The sequence below is a fragment of the Herpailurus yagouaroundi genome, unplaced genomic scaffold, assembly GCF_014898765.1.
Source record: "Herpailurus yagouaroundi ecotype Mexico unplaced genomic scaffold, PumYag 184, whole genome shotgun sequence".
In the NCBI taxonomy this organism is placed as follows: domain Eukaryota; kingdom Metazoa; phylum Chordata; class Mammalia; order Carnivora; family Felidae; genus Herpailurus; species Herpailurus yagouaroundi.
The window spans coordinates 34,359,251-34,374,139 of record NW_024412415.1 but is presented as its reverse complement, the minus strand read 5'-3'; the positions used below and the strand labels follow the sequence as shown (position 1 = coordinate 34,374,139).

Genomic DNA, 14,889 nt, shown 5'->3' with positions numbered 1-14,889 from the left:
GGACCCTTTCTGAGACCCTCAGCACCTCAGGACCCTTTCTGAGACCCCCATTCGCATCACAAAGACACCTGCGAGCTTCACTTTTCCAGCCTGCCCAGCCTGCCTAGCAAACAAAGAAACTGATGGATGTGAAATCCAAAGACCACTCCTAAACAGCAGAGTGACCTCCGATCATAAAGATCATAAAAGAGGACCTCCCGCCTGGGGATCGGAAGTCCCCCAGGAGCTGGGTGGTCGCAATGGAAAAGTATCTCCTCCATAAAGATGAGTCTCAGAGCCGGGGTGGGGGAGGGGGTGCATTATATAGATGTAGACATACAAGCTGCGGTTTCACGCAGAATCTCGGACCCCCTCCTCACCTCCCTCCAGGGAACAGTTCAGTACAAAGAAGAAAGCCCGCAGTTAGCAGCACCCCTGCCTCAGACAGCCCCAACCTCCCCTTTGAGGGGTCGGTTTGGTTTAAGCACCCAAAGGAGCCCCTGCCACCTACGACCAAGGCCTGGGGGACCCGGCCGGAAGCCTAGATGGTGTAGACAGGTCCTGCCCATCACACCTCCTGAGTGGCTCCGTCTCCCGCCCCCGGCCTCCTCCTCCACCGTGACTGGGGCCTCGGCAACTGCCACGCTGGTGATTGAGACGTGACTGGCCTCCGTCTACAGCAAGTCCGCATGACGGTGCTCTGGTCCCCTTGGCAACCACCCACCACCTCCCTAGCTGTGAGGCCAGGAGTCCGTCTCCAGGGCTCCTCCCCAGCTGTGGGCAGACCAGGGGGAAGCCGGCCCCTTCACTGAGTTCCCTGCCTTCCCCTGGGGCGGCTGGAGGCACCAAGGAACCCAGCCTGGCTCCCAGGGTTGACAGTCTGCAGGGCTGGGCACACTTGGCTGCCACCCACAGCCAGTGACACAAGGGCCAACAGGTCCCTGTGTACCCATAGCTGGACGCAGGCCCCCATGCACACAGGGCACAGGAGAGGCAGGCCTCCCCCAGGATGGGAGGGCCAGGTCCTAGGGGGGAGTGGGGGCACCCGGGGAACCCCTTGAGCTGATGAGAATGGCACGTGCTCGGCCTGGTGCCCCCATTCTGTGTCAGGCGGGGTGCTTGACACACAGCTCATCACCGCCCCACCCCCCGACGGTGAGCCTGAGACTCGGGGTTATTACCACCACCACGTTACAGATGAGGAAGCTGAGGCCCCCAGGGAAGAATTGAGCACCCAAGGTCCCTGTGCTCAGAAGCGACAGATGAGCAATTTGAGCCCTGCCGGCCTGCTCCAGGGGGGCCCATGCCCCCTCTGCCTTCTCAGGGTCTTGAATCTTCGCCGACCATCAACCTGAGCTGAGCCCCAGGGCCGCCACAGGATGTACACATGAGGACAGAATCTCTGGAGTCAACGGGCTGAGTCGCAGAGACAAGACGGCATCCAGGAATCAATTCTAGAATGACAAACTAAAGGGGTGACTAAGGGAGAAAGGCGCATTGAGCTTGGGAGTTAGCCAGCCCTGGGTTTGAACCTGAGCCTTCCGAACCTCAGCCTCCTCATCTATAAAACGAGCCCTCTGCAGGGTGGACCCAGAAGGACCCGTGAGCACCTGCACTGTCCCCCGCCATGAGTGGGTGCCTCACGAATGCTTCCTTGCTTCCTTCTTCTCTTTTTCTGTCCCTCGAAAGCAGTTCATTAAGATCCTGAAGCAGGGAGCACTCCCCGTGGGCTTCCTGGAGTTGCTGACACGTGGACCCCCCCCACACCCCCCCCCCCCCCCAGACCTGCGGCATCTGATCTCAGTAGAGATGAAGGTGTAATTATTCACCCAGCATGTCACGGTTCTGGGCCTCGGCTTCCTCATCGGCAGAACTGCGATAATCACAGCCACTTTATAAATAATCGTGCACGTAAAGGTGCCAGCAGAGCCTCCTGGGAGAGAACCGGGAGCCCAGAGACTGGTGTTCCTGGCAGAGCTGTGGCACCACTCGGGGCCGACTTCCTTTCCTCATTCTTCTACCAAATAAGAATGTTGGGGCGTCTGGGTGGCTCAGTGGGCTGAGCGTCCGACTTCGGCACAGGTCATGATCTCACAGTTCGTGGGTTCGAGCCCCGCGTCGGGCTCTGTGCTGATGGCTCAGAGCCTGGAGCCTGCTTCCGATTCTGCGTCGCCTTCTCTCTCTGCCCCTCCCCCACTCATGCACTGTCTCACTCTGTCTCTCAAAAATAAATAAATGTAAAAAAAAAATTTTTTTTTTTTTTAAAAAGAATGTTAAGTCACTGGGTGAGTCGCGTAGCCTCTCTGGGGCTCCTGCTTCCTCAGGAGTTAACTGGCCTGGTTGCAGCTCTTCAGGGTTTCCTCTTGACTTTAAAGCTCCCTGAGGCCTCATTACCAGGCGAGGGCCCACGCTGTCCCAACAGCCTCCCCACCCAACATGCCATCAAAGACCCTGCACCCCGGGGGAATGGCATTCAGGTCCAGTGTGGGAAAGGTGATGCTTCTGGGCCATATCCTGTTTGAGAGAAACAAACAAACAAACAAAGAAGGGACAAAGAGCAAAGAAGAAGAAATTCACCTTGAAAAAAGATCACAGGACATAAACTCTTCCAGCTGGCTGATGGCTGATGGCAGGGCAGCCCTGTCACCTAGAGAGGGGACGAAGGGCACTTCCTGCCTGGGCGAGGGGCAAGGCCGACCAGGACGTTGGTGGAGACAAGCCCCAGGTAAGGCAGGGCGCTCTGACCACATGCCAGGTCACACACAGGGGAGCAAAACGTCTACTTGTGACCGACGGTTAAGGGCTAGTGGCAGGTGACAAAGCCAGGTGAGGAACCACAAATGGGCCCCGGGCCCCTGGACGTAGAAAGTCTCCCTGCTCTTAGGTTTCCCGCTGCCGGGGTACATTATTCTCAACGACTTACCGGTACCCACACCCTCGCTCCGTTGCGACCGAAATCCCACCCTTCCTAGACAGGGGTCCACAACTCGCATTCCTTCAGCGGAACTTTGGGGTGGGGTGGTTTGCCATTGGGGTTTTCAGCTTTGAGTCCCCGCTGCCACCCAGAGGGCTCCTCCGAGTAGGGGGCTGGGGAACTGCAGGGGAATTTCCCTAGTCTCGAGAATGGAGCTCCGCTTTGCAGGAAGCTTCCTCCAATGTCCTTCCCCGCCATCCTTGCCGGGGTGACCTTCATCAGGAAGAGGTGAAAGTAGAGGAGGGATGGGCGGGAGCCAGCTGATAGGGCTGCAACACCCCAGCCTGACCCCACCTTTCTCTCTCCCTCTCCCCCTTTCTTAAGGTGCATTAACTAAGCACCTAATACACGCAGCCCTGCTGAGTGACTACATACATGTGGCGCATGAAACACCGCTGTCTGGGGTTCTAACTCCACGCTCCCGCCGGCTCTCCGGAAGCGGAGGGACCTGGAGGCCAAGAGCAGAAAGGGGTCCTCAGCCTGTGAGCCTCACCACCGGCCCCATTTCACAGATGTGGTCGGGGAAGGGGGTCAAGGGCGCCCCTCTTGAGACCAAGCCTTGTGCCTTCCAGGCCCGAGAGGGCCCAGTGTGGGTGCACGGACTCCAAGCACCTGCTGGGGCACCTGCTGTGCACGCAGCACCGTGGCGGACTGCGGGGGGGGGGGGGTCAGGCCTGATCTGGGGGTAGGGGGCGCAAACACACACTGAGCTGACTCACAGCGGGCTGCTGCAGGGGACTGGGGAGGGTGTGAGACAGAAGACCAGGCTCCCTTAAAAAAAAAAAAAAAAAAAAAAAAAAAAGAGCGAGCCTTAGAGGGTCATCCTTCACACAGCAGCCCAAGGGCATTGACAGGAGTGGCGGTGAGCGTCCCGGTGCTAAGGCCCAGAGAGGTGCCCCACCTTGCCCAAAGTCACACAGCAAGACGGGGCAGCCCCTGGCAGGGAGCCCAGGTCCCCACAGTCATCTCAGACCTCACGGACTCCTCCAAGTGGGTGGCCCCCTCCTGGTTCCACTCCCGGACTGGACGTCCAGTCCTGGTGTTCCTGCAGCTTGGAGCCAGTGCCTGGGAAGGGGAGGGTGGGGGACAGAGGGGGATTGGTGCAGAGGAGAACACAGAAAGTGCCAGCTGATTCATATTTCTAAATGTCATGTTATTCTAGGAGCGTTCTCACTTTGCCACCACCTTCATCCACCCCCCGCTTGCCATCTTGAAGAAGGGCTGTAGAGTGGCCAGGGGAGGCGGGGGTGCTGTGAGACCGTGCCCCCTGGGTGAGCGGAGGGGAGGGCGCTGCACAGGGAGCCCGGGTTCAAGACCAGGCCCTGGAATCGGCAGCTGTGGGACAGTCAGCCTGTCCCACTTCCTTTGTATACCTTCCTTATGCAAAACGTGGAGGGCCTGGGCTGCCCCAGACCCAGACCGGCTACATATCGGATTTGCCTCAAAACAAAACAAAACAAAACCGATTCTTGGGCCGCACCCCTAGAGATTCCAATTCAGTAAATCAGAGGTAAATCCATAATCCCTATTCCCTAACCCCTGGCCAACCTGGTGGTTCGGGCACAACGGGTCCACAGAGGGGCGCTTAGAAAGCTCCCAGCGACATGCTTCCGTCAGACATCATTTTCTTCAGTACTTCTTTACCTCCTCCGGAAGGCCCTCCCAGATTTACCCGCCCCATCTGCCACCCCCGGTGCTCATCACTCTTGGCCCTGCCTCCTCGCCCACGCTCATCTACCGCTCGCAAAAGGCGTTTAGTCATTTGTGCGTGTGTGTGCGTGTGTGTGCGTGTGTGCGTCCTCTGTGAATTCAGCGAGGTGAACCTCCCATGCGGCGTAGAGGAAGGCGCTCAGCACTGGAGCCAGTTCGAAGCTGCGCTCGGCTGCCCAAGGTTGGGTTGGGTGACCGGGGGAAGCGCCTCAACCTCTCCCAGCCTCCAGCTCCACATCTCTTAGATGGGCCTAAACGGACGTGCCCTCGGGGGGCCGCCATGGGCCCCCCCTGAGCTGAAGCGTGCAAGCCCTTAGCACAGGGCTTGGTGGGAGGGGGCAGTCAGAGGCCCCTGACTTGATGGGTTGCCATATGGGAGATTTGGACACCTGCCACCCAGCGTGTGCCTGTGGACAGAGGACTCAGGCAAGCGTGGGTCCTCCACAAAGAACAGGTGAGGTTCAGAGTCCTCAAAGAACCTTTCAAATGACCCTCGGAGCTGTACTGCGGAAGACAGAATTCCCCGCAAACAGTTCAATAGAAGAGACAGGAGCGGCGGGGCTGCTGACGGAGGCGGCCAGGGTTAAGGGGATCGGAAAGGGTCATGAGCGTCCGTGATAGCAGGCGGTGCTCGTGCCCCAGACCTAAAGAGGCTGTGGGGCAGACGGCACTTCTGGCTGCCAGAACCCAGAGGGAAAGTTGGAGATGTGGAAGAGGGGCCACCCCGCTAGAGCACAGTCACAGAGGGAGGTGGTCGTTCCCGGAGCCACAGCATCACAGCAGAGAGAAGCAAATGACATAGAGATCAACCTTTCTCCTCCCACTTTCCCTTCTCATTCTGGTGCCTTCCATTGCCAAGCCAGAGGCCCAGGCAGCCCCTAGAGGTCCCCCTCCTGGGGCTCAGAGAAGGGCAGAGAGAGTTTTGCAGGTTACACAGGGCGGGTGGGAGACAACTCGGGCAGCCTGGTGATCTCCCAGCTCCTCCACACGCCCACCCACCCTCTCCACTCTGCAGGGTCCGGGGGGACGTGGCTGACACAGCCACCCAAAGACGGGGCTTCAGCCCCTTCTCTGCCACCAACACACAGGAGGATGTGTTGGTCCCCGCGTCAGGCCCCGGCCTCCTCGTCTGTAACCCAGGGGGGCTAAACGAGCCATCCCCTTCCAGTCCTGACCTGACGTTTTCCTCCCCTGCCCTTTTCTAGAATACAGGCCCGCTCGACAGGAAAACGGGCTTGCAGAAGCAGGGAGCTTAGCAAATGGAAAATTAATTCTGGGCGGTAAAGAGCAGAGGCTGTTGTTTGTGATGTATAACTTACTCTTTGTGTCAAACTGTGTACTGTGAATATCAGTGGGATGGCAAGAAAACCGAGATCTATTGCTTGGAGTTGAATCTGTTGGAGCGGGGAGAGGGAGGGGGAGGAAGACTACAACTTTAATCACAGGCCCAACTCGAGATGTCAAGCTGCTCTCGGGTGTGTTAGTAAAATGATGTTGTATTACAGGCTTCCCAGACAGCGCCCCACACTGCAGCTTTATCTGCCCAGCCGTAAATTAGCACACCTACTTTACGCTCTTCAGGTAAAACCAGTAATTTAGCTGAAACACACACACGCACGCACAGGGATGTGCAAACCGGGACGAAACTGACGCCTCGGCTGCACCTCCTGTCATTAGCGTGTGGGCTCCTGGTGCAAACCCCGGAGCCAGCCCACCTTCCCTTCTACCTGCCTCGGTGCCTCCCCCCCCCACCACCACCCCTTTTCGCCATGAACCGTAAATTACATGCTGACACCTTTAATTTGTGCAAAGTATGCCTGGCTGCGCCTGGCATCAGCAGCCGGCTGCTATAATAAGGTCAATCTATATTCATTGTCGCAGAACTTGATGTGCCAGATAACACAGGGAGGCAGCGCTGTAGTGGCTTCTCTGGGCTGGGGGGTGGGGCGGGGGTGCCCGCTGCTGCTCAGCGCCGCCTGGCACCAGTTGGTTCATCACTTATGCATGGCATGAGCGATGTTATGATTTAGCTAATCACCATCAGTTATTCATCCTACGGCTGCCTGGAGACGGCCGCTGTGCGCGCCTGCCTGCCTGCACCAGGGAGGGAGGCCCCCACCCACGAACAGCACGGAGAGGCCACACGGTGGGTCTGACTGTCCTTTCTGGGTAGTGGTCCCCGGCAGTCGATGCTTCCAGATCATAGATCCCCTCGCCTCGCGGAGGAGAAGCTTTTGGGGGGGGGGGTGTGCTCCGCGGACAGGGGCACGAACGTAGAATGTCTCTGTGTCCTGGGGCCCAGCCAGGGAGGGGGGGGGGTCACACAGCATGAGCCCAGGCACTGAAGTCACAGAGTTCTGGGTTCGAATCTCCCAGCGCTGCCTCTTGCAAGCTGTGAGAGCTTCGTCAAGTCACGTGACCTCTCTCTGGGCCGGATGGAGAGGCAACTCCAATCCCGGCAGGGAGAGTATAATATGGATATGGCTCCTGGTGTGTCCACACATAGCAGGCGCTCGACCAACGACAGCTCCCATTATCAGAGCCCTAGTGGGTCCGTCACATGTGTCGTTGGATGTACGTGCACTTTCAAGTGGGGAATCCAGACCCAAAAGTTTCCTAAAGGACGGGGCTGGCACCAATGGGTAAGCCCATTTGGAGACAGACCCCACTTGCATGGGGTTGGGTTGTGACACTTCCCAGATCCTGAAATGTTGAAGCTGAAGAAGATTCGATCCACGGCTGGGGAGGGTCATGGGGGCAGGAGTGGAGCAACACAGGCTGGAGGCAACAAATGAAGCATAAGCAGTCCCAGAAAATAGAGGTGACGGGACAGGAGATGGGCCACCCAGACCCCGCCTACTAGCAATGGGGAACGGAAGGCAGAATGGAACCTGATAGGTCCAAGGAGGTCCAGGCAGTGAGCTGGGGTCCCAGTTGGCCTTGTGCTCTCATAGCTCTGCCCGCTGCCTCTGAGGACAAATGACCGTCGGTCTCCCAGGGGCCGCCTGTGGGATGACGGGGATCCTCTCCCCTCTGTGTGGTGCTTAGTTAGGGGTGCACAACATGAGCTCCCCACATGGCTGTGAGCAGTGGGAGGCACAAGATTGAATTCAAAGGCCTCTGGCTGATCCCAGTTTCCTTATTTGCACAACGGAGCCAATAGCCTCTGCCCCTCAGGGCGGACGAGGAGATTAAGTGAGCCCAAGTGTGCACCTGCGAGGGCCAGATGAGGACCTTTTTCCCTCCGATCAACAAGCGGAGGGTCTGAAGAGGGGATCACATAAGTCCAGTGACCCCCAAGCCGCAGGATAAACGGTCTGTGATCTGGAATCATGCCATCTCACCCTACAGCCACATCTTTGTCCTTGCTGTTTCCTCCCCCCAGGAAGGCCCTTCCTTCTCACACTGGCAGGGCCAGCCCGTCCTCCCAGGTCCTAGTCACATCCTGCTTCCTCCAAAAAGCCCTTTGTCCCTCCTGAGCGTCAGGAATGGCTGCCCCTGCCCGCAGCCCCACCCTTCCTGACGGCAGGTCCCTTGGAGATCCGGCCCCAGGAAAGAAAGATGTCGTGGGGAGGTGAGCTATTACGTATGGGCTAAGCAGCCTCTGTGGGTCTCCACTGCTCATCTGCAAAATGGACAGGCAAAGGTGGCTTCGGGTGCCCTTGGTGTCCCCAGGCACCACAGGGCTAGGACCAGGGGGCAGTGGGCATCTCCCTGGAAACCAGCTCCGCTGAGTTGAATTCCGCCCCCTCTTGATAGGATGAGGAAAAAAATGCAAGATTTCTCTCCCACGTAGGCTGGGGCACTGAGGTCCCTTCCCGGGGCCAAGAGGAATCAAACTGCTGCTGGGCCCACGCCACCCCCCCCCCCATCTCCGGCCGGTGCCCTCTACTCCCGCCGCAGGCCAGCACCGGGCCGCACCTCCACCCCTCTCCCCGCACCTCACTATTACCCACGCACCTGTGCCGCGAGCGCCTGCCAAGACGGGGCGCTGCCAATGTTCAATCGCCCTCGAAATGCGTCGCATCTCTTACCAGGAAAACTTGGACAGAGCGGAGGGCGGGGCCTGCCCGGGGAAGCAGGGCCATCAGCCTCCCACCACCACCTGGTGGGTTCGCCTGGCTGGATGCTCCCCCCCCCCACCCGCCCCCCGCCAGACCCGAGGGCCACCGGACCAGGCCTGGGGCTGGGCCCACACCCCCATCCCAAAGCATCCTTATCGTCCGCTAGCAAGCGACTGTGACGCCGCTTTGCTGCTGAGGAACCAGAAGCAAGAGAGACGTGGGGCACGGGGCGGGCTCTAAGCATCACATAGAAACAGGGGTTTCCAGCCCCCCTCCCTTAGCGCCAGGGAGGCGGGGCCTGTCATCGCTGACACTCCGTTTCCTCGACGTCTCTTCTGAACGTCTTGCCCTGACAGATACCTGGTTGTCCCCACACACACCCCTGCCCCGGCACCTCCCCAGGGGAGACTGTTTTCTCTTCCGTGTCCCACACCGCCTGGGGCCCGCCTGGGGCCCGCCTGGGGCCACACCGCCTGGGGCCCGGAGGTGAGGTGGGTGTCCTCTTATCCGCCCTCTCCCTCCAAAAGCCCCAGCTCCTCTGAATCCTATGCCAAGTGACTTTACCTGTCACCACTATCTTAGCGGCAGGGCCATCCGCTGCCCCCTGGGTCGCTCCCCTCATTCACTGCAGGCTTACCCGCCACCCTGGCCCGCTGGCTTCCTCTCCAGCCCCACTGGGCGACCTCACGTCCACTTGGAGGATCCATCCAACACTGAGGCCTCTCTGTTCCTCCACCTGGCCGGCTCCAACCATCTGACCCACCCCACGGCCATGGGCATCACACCCTGACCTTACCATCTACACAATCTCCGCCTCAAGCACCCCACCTGGTCACCACCTGCCACTGGCTAACCTTCCAGATCCCACTCCCCCCAGCCTCACGGGGCCCCCAGGCCACCAACCACCGCCGTCCCAGGACCAATGCCCATCTGCTGCCCTCCTGTCCACCCTTCACAAATCCTTCTCCTCTCTTCCTTCTTTACACTTCGAAGCCATGCCCAGCCTCAGCTCCGTCCATCCATGCACCTGCATGGCCTGTGCCCACGCCGAACACGGCCGGAGAGAAAGCAAACGGCCTTTCCTCATGGCCTCAAGTCTCAGTCACTACCGTGGCACAACCACCTTGGCGAGTACGACCCCGTTCTCCCAAACAAATGTCTTATCCTTTCTCCTCTCCACATGCCCCTCGCCACTCCCACCCTCGGTGGCCTCATGCTTTGCTCTGAAGATAGCAGCAGTCAGAGAGAACTCCCTCATCGTCCCATCGGGAAATTGACACCGGCTCTCTCCTTCCTCCCTCCCGATGAGCGGACGAAGGCCACTGCTCTGCCCAAGGCCACCTGTTCCACCTGGGGCCAGGATCCCACGTCCCTCGCCTGCTCCAAGACCTGGGTGTCCCCTCTTTCCGCACCCCATCTTATCCCTGTCCACCGGGTCACCCCCAGCAGGACGCGCATGCCCTAGAATCTCCTATGATGAACACCAAGCTCCATTCACCGCCACGCCTCTCCCCGGCTCCCATTCTGGTTTTCGGGCTCCCCTTCACTGCAGAACGTGGTAAAGAATGGTCTGCGGCTCCTGCCTCCTTTTCTCACTGGGCATTCGGGGCCCACAGCTAGACCCCCGCCTGCGTGCCCCCCCGCTGGGAAGGGATGGGCAGTGGAATGTGGCTAGCGGCCTAGAGCAGGAGGAAGGACAGCTCGGGCGGCACAGAAAAGACCCTAACTGTGATGGGCCTCGGGCTCAATCAAAGTTGGCCATTTCCTGGAGCAGTCTTCAGATTTGTGTCTTGGAAAGGATGTTCTGGTGGCACTGGGTGGGGTGGGCTGGAGGCCAAGAGAGGAGACCAGTTAGGAGGTCACGGGAGGGTCCGGGTGAGAAGTCAGGAAGGCCTGAGTTAGCCAGACTGGGGAGACAGAGGAGGAGTGGAGAATCATTGTCAGGGCTAACAGCAAAGCATGTCCAGGGTCACGTACAGATTTCCCTCGGTCTGGAATGTTCCCCAATACCCGCCACGTGCTCCTTATCACTAGTGCTTTCCCATCACGAAACTGACTGCACCGGGTGACCCTGGACTGGTGACCGTCTCTCTCCTCCACCGGCTGGGGGCACCTTACCCTCAGCCCCGCCATCACCTGGGCCTCACTGCCAGCATGAGGTAGGTGCTCAGTGCACGTTCAAGGAAAGGGTGGACCACACAGAGGTGAGGCCAGCTGGAGGGGAGCAAAGGGTCAGACTGTGGAGGTTTAGGTGCCAAGCTCAGACCTTACGCCCTCGGTACCAGGGAGACCCCGGAGGGTTCTGGGTACAGAAGTGGCACAGCCAGCTGTGTGTGTGAGATAAGCCCATATCTGGCAGCTGTGGGAGATGAATCTGAATAGGGCGAGACTAGAGGAGAGGACCTGTCCCGGGCCAGCTCTGATACTCCAGGCAAGAGGGGTGAGGCCTGATCTTGGAAAGAAGAGAGAAGAAAGGCCAGCCTTAGAAATACCAAGGAGGGAAGAGGGGCGAGGCAGGTGGATAAGGTGGAACAGCTAAGTGGTGGGTAGATGGGGCCGTGGGTGGGGTGGGCTGTAATGAACTCCACATTGGACATGTTGAGTTTAAGGTCACTGTGGAGCATTCTGGGGAGAAATGCACTAGATGGGTAGCTGGATACTCAAGTGTGATGCTCAGGATGGGGACCGGGACTAGAGGGAGAAATTGGGGAACCATCTGCCAGGAGAGGCAGTGACCACAATGGCGTGAAGGTCGGGGAGTCACCTGGAAAGGTCACGTTGAGGGAAAAGAACAGTGGCTCCAGGACAGAGCCATGGAGACTGCCGACCTTTGAAGGTCAGCAGAGGGAAAGGACCTACAAAGAGGCAGATGAGGAAAGGAATCAGGGAAAACCAGGAGAGAGTGGTATCCCAGACGCCAAGGAAGAAGGTTCAGGAAGGACTGGGGGTCATGAGGTCAGTAGCAGCAACAGGTCTGGCCTTCATGGGTTTGGCTGTCTGGGGGGGGGGGGGCGGGCCTGGTGACCTTCGCCCAAAGCATTCCCATCGAATTGGGGACATGGAAGGAGTCACAATGCTCTGGCCTGAGGAATATGGAGTCCGCTCAGTTCGTTAGTTACATGTTTTGTTATCATTGTTACACCTCCTTCTTCCAGAAAGGAGAAACTTCTCAACTATAAAGTACAATGAACACAATAAATCAAAAGATACAGCGTAGGGGCGCCTGGGTGGCGCAGTCGGTTAAGCGTCCGACTTCAGCCAGGTCACGATCTCGCGGTCCGTGAGTTCGAGCCCCGCGTCGGGCTCTGGGCTGATGGCTCAGAGCCTGGAGCCTGTTTCCGATTCTGTGTCTCCCTCTCTCTCTGCCCCTCCCCCGTTCATGCTCTGTCTCTCTCTGTCCCAAAAATAAATAAACGTTGAAAAAAAAAAAGATACAGCGTAAAGGACCTAGAATTGGGGCAGATGTCCTGTGCTGGTCAAAACAAGTTAGGTATACTTGCCTCTTGTATAGCCAGCAAGCTGTTAAAATAGGAAACTAAAATTCCTGTGCAGATACATACACAAAAGAATCGAAAGCTGGTTGGGGCGCCTGGGGGGCTCAGTCCGTTAAGCGTCCGACTCCGGCTCAGGTCATGATCGCACAGTGCATGGGTTCGAGCCCCGCTTCAGGCTCCGTGCTGACAGCTCGGAGGCCGGAGCCTGCTTCAGATTCTGTGCCTCCTTCTCCCTCTGCTCCTCCCCTGCTCGCACTCTCTCTCAAAAATAAATAAACATAAAAAAAAACTAAAAAGAAAAACAATAATTGAAAGCTGGGACTTGAATAGATATCTGTACATCCAAGTCCATACAGCACTGTTCACAACGGCCCCCGAAAAACGGAAACAACACAAGCGGCCGCCGACAGATGAAGGGAGAAACGACATGCGGTACGCACCTCCAGTGGAATTTTATCCAGCCCTTAAAAGGAAGGCTATTCTGACACGTGCTGCAACGCAGAAGAATCTGGAAGGCATCACGCTAAGTGAAACAAAGTCAGTCGCAAGAGAGCAAATGGTATCTGATTCCACTCACACGAGGTACCACGACTGGTCAAATTCATAGAGACAGAAAGTAGGGTGGCCGGAGCCAGGGGTGGGGGGAGCGGGGAGCTGGTGTTTAATGGCGACAGAGGTTCGGCTGGGGAAGATGAAGAGTTCTAGAGACGGATGGTTGCACACAATGAGTGTACCGAACTCCGCCACTAAACTGCACGCTTAAAAATGGGGGGCGCCTGGGTGGCGCAGTCGGTTAAGCGTCCGACTTCAGCCAGGTCACGATCTCGCGGTCCGTGAGTTCGAGCCCCGCGTCGGGCTCTGGGCTGATGGCTCAGAGCCTGGAGCCTGTTTCCGGTTCTGTGTCTCCCTCTCTCTCTGCCCCTCGCCCGTTCATGCTCTGTCTCTCTCTGTCCCAAAAATAAATAAACATTGAAAAAAAAAAAATTTTTAAAAAAAAAAAATGGTTAAAACGGGGTGGCTCAGTCGGTCGAGCGGCCGACTTCGGCTCAGGTCGTGATCTCGCGGTCTGTGAGTTCAAGCCCCGTGTCGGGCTCTGTGCTGACAGCTCAGAGCCTGGAGCCTGTTTCAGATTCTGTGTCTCCCTGTCTCTGACCCTCCCCCCATTCATGCTCTGTCTCTCTCTGTCTCAAAAATAAATAAAAGTTAAAAAAAAATGGTTAAAGTGGCAAGTTTTATGTTGTGTATATTTTACCACAATAAAAAAAAAAAAAACGCGCAAGGAGGAGAAAAACGTATATGACAGTGTGGGCTCATAAAATGACTAGGAGTGAGCATTTCATTATGTTCTGAGCTTCCTGGTAACCAAGGCATAAAGGGAAAGTTTTGAGTCTTGATGTTTAGTCCACAGAAAAAATGACTACCACAAGAGATTTCAAGTCCGCCCGCCCCCATCCCTGGCCAGGACTGGATCGTAGCAGGCATCTGCCTCAGAGAGCAATTACGAGAGCCATCGATAGCATAAAAGGCAATGACGAATGCTTACGATGTCCGGAGACATATTCGTTACCCGACCATTTCCGGCGGTGAGTCTTGAAGAAACGGGAGAAGAACACCAATAAGACTTCATTCGAGAAAAGCCTCTCCGGTGGGAATGAAGTGCATAAGGTCTAGAGGTGAAGATTCCCAAGACAGCACTTAGTAGTGGCTATAGGATCTCCAGGGGGAGGGGCCTCAGGAGGTAGCTGGTAATTTGCTGCCCAGCTCGGTGGAGAGGTCCGCTCGGTGCAGGTGGGGGTCCGAGCATCACCAGCACAGAGAGGGTGTCCAAAGCCACGGGCAGGAGTGCAATGGTCAGGGGGGTCATGGAGGGCAGGAAATGCTGCCTCGTGATCACCCCCATTTCCCCAGGGCCCACCCAAGTCTGGAGTTCTCAGCGCGGGAGCAAGAACGCATGCCCTCTGACTTTCTGTCAGCCTACGCCACTGCCCCAGGGCACTTCTCCGCTCAGGAGAAGGAACACAGTGCTGGACATCAGAAGCCTTGGGTCAGAGTCTCACGTCAGCACTTCTGGCATTGCGGTCGTGGACAACTTACACACCTTCTTGCAACCTCAGGACCCCCAGCTGTAAATGGTCACAAAAATTTCTCAGGGCCGCCCCGTCTCCCTCGCGAGGTTATTGGGAGCAAAAGGGGGGCTGGAGAGGGCTTTTGCCTGTGCCTACCCCATTTTCTCTCCCCCCCCCCCCCACCATCCCACATAGATACCAGTCCACATAGAAACAGAGGAGCCCCTAGGCAAAGGTGCTCCAGAAAGTCTCTCCTTCGTGGCTTCCTGTTGCCACGGGTCGCCTACCTGGATAGTCAGGACCTGCCCCTGGCTGGGATATCCGCTATGATGAGCCACACGATAGCAGAACGGCACTGGTAAACCACTGATACACGTGGGTGATGGCGTTTCTGGGCCTTGAAGCCGATTGTAGCTATCGAGGCAACGGGGAGACCCTACACCAAGCAGGGGAGGCCGGGAGGTTGGGCAGGAGCATGCGAAGCTGCTACATGCTGTGAACATCTCACGCCAAGAGGACCAGAAGTCAGTTGCATGTAGACAGGCTCCGCGGGGCGGGCCCGGCCGCCGCCCAAAGTAGGTTAGGGAGACAGAGAAGCTTGA

The 14,889-nt window shown here is 57.6% G+C and overlaps 1 long non-coding RNA gene across 1 annotated transcript in view; it reads right to left on the bottom strand.

The window, feature by feature from the left end:
• Positions 1–14,889, bottom strand: part of LOC121041920 (uncharacterized) — a 54,094-nt gene that overhangs the window by 27,130 nt on the left and 12,075 nt on the right. The window lies entirely within an intron of this gene.